Here is an 8,262-nt window from a genome sequence, read left to right on the forward strand (position 1 = left end):
TCGTTTTGTCAATGTTGCTTTCCTATTATTTGAACTGGCCAATGATAGCAATGCTAGTGTGTTAATTTGGTGCAGGCTGCTGAAGATAAGAAGACAAACTCTGAAAGCAGCAAGGCAACCCCATTGTTTCTTTCCAATAAATCTAGGCTAGGTAATATGGCAATAACTCTTGATTAATCTATTCGGTTCCCCTCCTAATTTATGTTATGATGCAGTGGTCGAGACACTCTCCACTATCAATAAGACAAGCCTTCCAAAATCGCCATCTGGATCTGTTTAGTTTCCTCTGTCTCGAATGCAACGAAAAAGATGTATGTTTGTGAACCAATTACTGGCTGAAGCAATGATGGAAATCATGGAGGAATCAGAGGTGCACATTCTTGCGCAACAACAACTGATCAATGTTTTCAGAGACAGTGTAGCAAAGAAGGAAGAACTTGCTCACATGCTTATGGGAGTCATCCATGCTGAGGTTGCAGATTGTGACATTGTAGATCATTAGGTTTTGTTCATTTATTTGCACTAGCATCAATCTTTGATTGCCCAATGGTTGTAATTTCCTGTAATATATACTAGATGTGCAACGTTTTTCCTTGTATGTCGTACCTTTGCTTAGCGCGCCTCGCATTCCAACTAACTGGTCGCTAGGAATCTAAAAACCAGTGAAATTATTAGTTAGCACGAACAGTCGTGGGCCCTATATGAAGGAAGCATCCCACTACCCATAATGGGCTTCCCTAATGGGCTCTCAGGGGCCAAAATTCAAATAGGCCTTTGATTGATCGGTTTTGGTCCTGTGCATAATTATTCGTCGTAATGGGCTCAAATTATCTAATTGGGCCTACAGACATGTTCGAACTTTAGTGGGCCCATTAAGTTAATGAGCCATAACCAGGCCGAAAGCTCTATCGGGCCGGCAGTTAATGCTCGGCATTGTTACCTCCCGGGTCGTTAACAGGCCGACATCGAAGCGGGCAACAGGTGGGCCATTTGATTTCATGGGCCGTTAATAGGCTGATACTAAGTTCAGACGACATATGGCCCAACTATACTGTGGGCCTTTAGCAGGCCAAGAGAGAAAGCGGGCTCGTACTGGACCATGAAGAGCATGGGTCGCTAAGAGCCCGAAAGTCAGGTCGTACTGTATATGGCCCAACTGTGTTGTGGGCCTTTAGCAGGCCGAAAGAGAAACCGGGCTGGTATTGGACCATGAAGAGCATGGGCCGTTAAAAGGCCAAAACTTAGGTCTAACTGCAAGTGGCCTAACTCATTTATGGGTCGTTAACATGCTAAAAGACACACTGGGCTAGAAATTGGCCTAACACTTAAATGGATCGCTAAAAGGTCGAAAGTCGTACATCTTGAAAATTGGCCCATCCCATGGATGGGCATTAACCGGCTAAAACCACATAGGAAGAATATTGAGTCCAAATATATAGCGCGTTGTTAACGGGCTTGAACTGACGATGGGCTGCAATGGTGTCAAATCGTTAACGGGTCGTTGACGGGCCGAATTGGCACATCTCGTATGGGTCGCGGGCTTAAATGGACCTGACACAAGTAAGCCTTATATGGGCCGGCCTCCTAATTTTTACTGGGCCGGCCTTTTTCACCGGAATGGGCCACTAGAGGGCCTTGCCACGTACCGACATATCATAGGCGCCTCTTGTACTATGAGTGGATGACATATGTCCCAACACTGAGCCGACACGTGGATCCTCCGGCGAATGAGAATTTTACACGTGGGAAATCCCCATTGGTCGGGGCTGTTAACGGGTTATCGGATCCAAACCAGAACCTGATAGCTTAACGACGACCCGTTACGGTGGATGCCACGTGTTGGTCACCCTTGATGAAAGCACTTCTATGATGCGTGATTTATCGTCATGGAAGTGGACACTTCTGTGATGATAATTTTGGTAATGTCATGGAACACTTCTACAACAACACAGATATGAGTATCTTGATTCTATCATAAAATTGTCATGGATGTACATGCATGACAAAAAACATGACCTATTGTGACAAACACGTATCATCACGGAAGTGTATTTTTTGTAGTGGTATCTGCCGTCCATGATGAAGATTGTCCTGCAGAAAAATTAGTTCGTGCCAAGGCTTGTCAATCCCGCAGTTCATGTTCAGCTTTGCAAGCAAGATGGAACAAACAAGTGATATTGTTATATTCCTTATACTCTAAAATGTCTGAATCTCTCTATTTAATCCACCCATAAAACATGCAATCATAGCTTCATTATCCTCAACAATACCACATCTAATCATGCTAGTTTGTAATTCCTCATAATATGCCACTACAGAATTTTTTCCTTGTCTTCAATGCTGCATTTTCTGTAGTAATTCAGGTTGATATGGTGGAACCCAATGACTATCAAAGCAGCCCAAGTAGTTAGGATATGATCTTGATATAATCTAAAATGTTCACACAACCAAACACAAGCAAAACTAGTGAATGCACAAATAGCAGCAGCAACACGTCTATCCTCGAGATATTGTAAAAATGTAAAATGTTGTTCAGTTTCTAACTCCCAAGTAAGATATACATCAAGAAAGTATCTACCCTTGAAAGGCAGAATATTCAAATTAAATTTCGGACAATGGTCATGATTCGTACCTGAGGTGGTGGTGCAGCTCTACCATTGTGACTATATGCATGTGGACGACCTGGTGGTGGTTATGGTGGTTGCACGTATCTCTAATCCAGATAATCGCCCTCGTAATTGTCATCCTCCTCGATAGTACCAGCAGGAGCCATAGAAGCAGCAACAACAGAAGTAGCGGCAATAGCATTTTGGTCTTCCTCAAGAGGAACATGCTTCTCTCGTCCTGCTGGATCGGGACGTGGAGGTGGTCGCTGTTGTTTTCGCAATAGTGCAACAAAGGCAGCAGGTGGAGGTAGACGTGCAAGCACTTCCGCGAACTTGGAATCAAACTTGGTGTCAATTGTTTTTGCAATGTCATCTATCCTCTCCAATGCCTTTCCAAAGATGCTCATCACCTGTTCACCCAACATTTGCTGAAATTTATGAGGAAGTTCCTTGTTCATCATGTTCTCCTAGTCCAGTGCATCCGCTTGTGACCCTAGCATGGTTAGTTGCAATAGAAACACGCAAGAATGTGTCCTATAGACTATGAAAAGGATGTGTAGTGGCGGAAAGTCACAAATCTGGCAAGCAAATCCCAAATTCTTACCCGTTATTACCAAGCATCACATGGTGATGGGCACCCGTTGTAGTTAGAACTCCTCAAAGCTTGGATAGAGTGATTACCAGGAGGAGTTAAACGCACAACATAGATATATGTGGAGCTGGGATGTCTTATAATATGGTAGCAAAAAGGTCAGCAATAATCAATTCAGAGATGCAACATTGAATAAACATTCAACAATAGTATTGTGCTGGTCCTAGGCTAGACCGTGCTAGAGACATGAGCCTAGAACACTAACAAAACCATGGCACTGCACGTAAACAAGGGAGGAGCACACTCTGAAACTCTTTTTTCAACTTTTTTCACTTTATTCTCTTTTTTTTGCTCCGTAATATTTTTTGGAAAAATCTACAAACGGTCGAAAAACTGCTTAGCCAGAATTTTCCATACTTCGTTTTTTTGAGTTTGAACTAATTTTCTTCTACGGGTGGCACGAAAGTTGGGGAGTCCAACGTGGTCAGGACACGGAGTATGCCGTGATCTGGAAATCAAGAACGAACAAACAAATACTGGACTTGGACTAGGAATTGTGGCGGAGATGAATCTGGCGCAACTCAGACTGGTGGTAGATATATGTAGGGGCAGTGGAACACAGACTTGTGGTGAATCTGCAATGGAGGTTGACACCGATTGGCATGATGGTGGTGAATATGTGTTGGAGTATATGGACTCGGATTGGCGGCGGAGATGTGGTGGTGGTATATGGACTCAGATTGGCGACGGATGTGTGGTGATGGTATATGGCAGCAGTGACGAAGATGGTGCGGCGGCCACATGACAAACTGTGAATAGAACTCGAAACACTAAAGGACTATACGCTAAGACCAACAACTCGACATGATGATGCAACCGCAAACTCAACAAAGCAAAATACGGAAAAGATTATTCAAAAGCATTAGATTGGTTCGGATATGAAGAAGACCCTAAATTTTTTTTGGCTTTTTCATGGGATATAGGTATGATCTAAACTACGAAAATTCGTAAAATCTCACTAAGCACCATGGAAATCTGGTACCACTTGATAGAGACGAAGGTGTCCCGACTTTTGATGATGACAGCATCGCTACCACAGTTACACCCACAACCCCTGATGTTACATACATGGGACCAATTACTAGAGCTCGCGCATGCCAATTACATTACTAGTTACTTTTGTTTTTTTGGTAACCATTCTAATGTTCATGAGAATATGATGATGCCTAAATTGGATACATTTGTTTTGCTTACAAATGAACGTCCTAGCTTGGACAAGAAGGATGAACATTGCAGCATGATCAAGCATGTAGATGATGGCATGCGCAAGGGGAACAAGAATGGAGTTTCTGGTGGAGTTTTCATTACATTAGAGCTACCATGATGACATACAAGTTCATGGACGACATATACAAGATGCCCTTTCGTACATTTTGTCCATAGCTTAATATAGGTCCTGCGCCAACTTATTTTTGGGCCAGGCCCATGTAATTTCAAAATACTACTTATATGTTACTTTTAGAGTCTGTGTTGAAGGGGAAATGACTTAGGAGGTGTTTTAGTCCCACCTTGCGAAGGGGGGACAAAATCCCCTCTCTTTCCCCCTACAAATACATCCCATAAGGCACCATTTGGACTTTGGGTTTTGTTTAGATTAAAGTTTGCCATAGTAGCAACTCGCATACTTTGTATGTGTTCAACGACCAGACCAAGACGTCACCGAACCCCACTTGATTAATAAAGGTTTCCTCTTATATTCTCAATATCCAATTATAGTTTCGGTTTCTTGCTCATTCTTCATTTGCTCATAGGAAATAGAACCTTGCGGTCTGGTTGATCGTGCTACAACATTGTCAATAACCCTCGAAAGTTGGTTTAGTGATTGCTAAGGCACGACGTCTCACACGTTCTTTGTCAGATCGTCAAAGCGGACTCCCACAGAAAAAATAGCTATCTGATCGAAACATCGGGACACCTTCGCCTCTATCAAATGGTATTAGATTTCCAGGTTGCTCAGTGCGGTTTTACTAGTTTTTCATACTCTAGATTGCATCTGTTCTTCATACCTACAATCCACGAAGAAGCCAGAAAAAATAGGGTTAGTTCATCATATCCAAACCAATCTGAGCCTTCGCATAATCTTTGGAGTGTATTTACTTATTGAATTTGCGGTTGTGTCGTCATGTTGAGTTGCTGGTCTTAATGCCTAGTCCCTTAGAATTTCGAGTTCTGTTCAGAGGTTGTCACGGTGCCGCCGCCCCATCATCATCACCGATGCTGCACCAACGTTATCACCGCAGTCATATACCACAATCGTCATCACCGCTGCCATATACCACCATCGTCATCCCCATTGCCATATACCACTATCGTCATCACCGCTACCATATACCACATATTGGCCGCCATCATGCCAATCCGAGTCCACCTCCATCATATATTGGCCACCAGTCTGTGTCCCGCTGCCCTGCATATATCCACAACCCGTCCGAGTCCAGTATTTTCTTCTCTGTTATTGCTTTCCAGATCACACCATACTACATGTCATGACCAAGTTGGACTCCCCCACTTCCGTGCCACCCGCAGTAGAAAAATAGTTCCAGTTAAAAAAACCTAAGTCTGGAAAATTCTGGCTAGGTAGTTTTTAGACCATTTCTAGACTTTATCGAAGAAGATGATTATTGAAGATCAATAAAAAAGGGAAAAAGTGCAAATAAAAGTGAAGAAAGAGGGAAAAAAAAGAGTTTCACAATGTTCTCCTCCCTTGTTTACGTGTAGCGCCATGATTTTGTTAGTGTTTTAGGCTCGTGTCTCTAGCACGGTGTAGCCTAGGACCAACATAATACCATCATTGAGCATTTATTCAACTTTGCCTCTCTTAATTGATTATTGCTGACCATTTTGCTAGCATATTATAATCCATCCCAGCTCCACATATATCCATGTCATCTGTTTGACTCCTCCTGGTAATTTCTCTATCCAAGCTATGTGGTGTTTTTACTACAACGGTCGCCGATCACCACCTGCTGCTTGGTAGGAACTGGTAAGAATTTGAGATTTGCTTGATGGATTTTTGACTCTCCACAACACCACCACCACCAATTCCTAGCAGTCTATAGGACCATATTCTTGTGTGTTTCTATTGTCGTTAACCATGACAGGATCACAAGCCAACGAGAGGGACTGGGAGAAGATGAAGATGCATTCACGCTGTTGAAAGATAAGTTAACACATGCTCCTTAATTTGCTCATACTTACTAATTTTAATAACACTTTTGAGATGGAATGTAATGCTAGTAGAATTGGAGTTGGAGGTATTTTATTAGAAGATGGTAAATCTGTTGCATACTTCTCTGAAAAATTGACTGGGCCTAGTCTGGACTATTCTACTTATGATACAGAATTATATGCTCTTGTTCAGACTTTGGAAACATGTCAAGATTATTTATGGCCAAAAGAATTTGTTATACATTCTGATCATGAATCTTTGAAACATATTAAAAGTCAAGAAAATTTGCACGTAGATATGCTAAATGGGTTGAATTAATTGAGACTTTCCCTTATGTCGTAAAACACAAGAAGGTAAAGAAAATGTTATTGCCGATGCAATGTCTCGTCGCTATACTATGTGCATGATGCATTATCACACTTGACTTTAAAATATTTGGTTTGGAGACCATCAAAGATCAATATGTGCATGATGTCGAATTTAAAGCTGTATTGTAGAATTGTAATGAAGGGAGAACATGGAAGAAGTTCATCGTTAATGAGGGTCTTGTGTTTCGTGCAAACAAGTTATGCATTCCAGCTAACTCCATTCATCTTTTATTGTTCTAGGAGGCACATGGAGGAGGATTAACGGGACACTTTAGCATGAAGAAGATGGAGGATGTAGTAGCTACACATTTCTTTTCGCCAAAGATGAGATGGGATGTTGAGTTTGTTGCTCGTTGCACTACATTTCAAAAAGCTAAGTCACGACTCAATCCTTATGGTTTATATATGCCATTGCCTGTACCTAATGTTCCATGGGAGGACATATCTATGGAATTTGTTTGAGGTTTACCTCGAACAAAGAAGGGGAGGGATAGCATATTTGTTGTCATGGATAGATTTTCGAAAATGGCACACTTTATACCATCTCATAAAAACGATGATGCTGCTAATGTTGCTGATTTGTTCTTTCATGAAATTATTCGCTTGCATGGTGTGCCAAATATAATTGTTTCAGTTTGTTATGCTAAGTTTCTTTGGCACTTTTGGAGATGTTTATGGGCTAGGTTGGGGACTAAACATATTTTTAGTACTACATGTCACCCCCAAACTGATGGACAAAATGAAGTAGTCAATAGAACATTGTCTAGTATGCTTAGGGTTGTTCTGAAGAATAACTTGCAAATGTGGGAAGAATGTTTGCCTAATATTGAATTTTCTTATAATCGTTCGCTGCATTCTACTACTAAGATGTTCCCTTTTGAAATTGTTTAGGTTTCCTACCTCATACACCCATTGATTTGTTGCCTCTTCCATCTTCGAAGAAGGTTAATTTTGATGCTAAACAACATGTTGAATTGGTCTTAAAATGCATGAGTTAACAAAGGAAAATATTGAATGCATGAATGCAAAATATAAACCACCTCAATCCAGCTAGTACCAGCCAATCAAGTGTCTGGATCTTTTTCTTCTTAAATGTAGACCGGGAAATGTCGGTTTTATGAGTGGCAGGAGGTCTACAAGAAGTACATCTAGGAAAACAAGAAGCAACCGCCGCTGACCAGATCCCCTCATATCAGTCACCACCAGCTCTGCATGCCATCACCTCTAATGTGAGTGCAGTCACATGCCTGGCCCAAAATCAGATTAGGCTCCACATCATGCTTACAGTCACAATCCTGATGGTCACAATGCTTTGTGTCAGCTATCTCCATTGCGATGTCTGGTGTGTTTTCATGTATCGCTATGATAGAGGCAAAGGTGTCTCATCTTTCGACGAGCTGGTAGCTATCATTGTGGAGGAAGTCGACTTTGACGATCCGACTACGAACGTGCGATGACGTCGCACCT

Source organism: Triticum dicoccoides, chromosome 4B, assembly GCF_002162155.2.
Source record: "Triticum dicoccoides isolate Atlit2015 ecotype Zavitan chromosome 4B, WEW_v2.0, whole genome shotgun sequence".
In the NCBI taxonomy this organism is placed as follows: Eukaryota; Viridiplantae; Streptophyta; class Magnoliopsida; order Poales; family Poaceae; genus Triticum; species Triticum dicoccoides.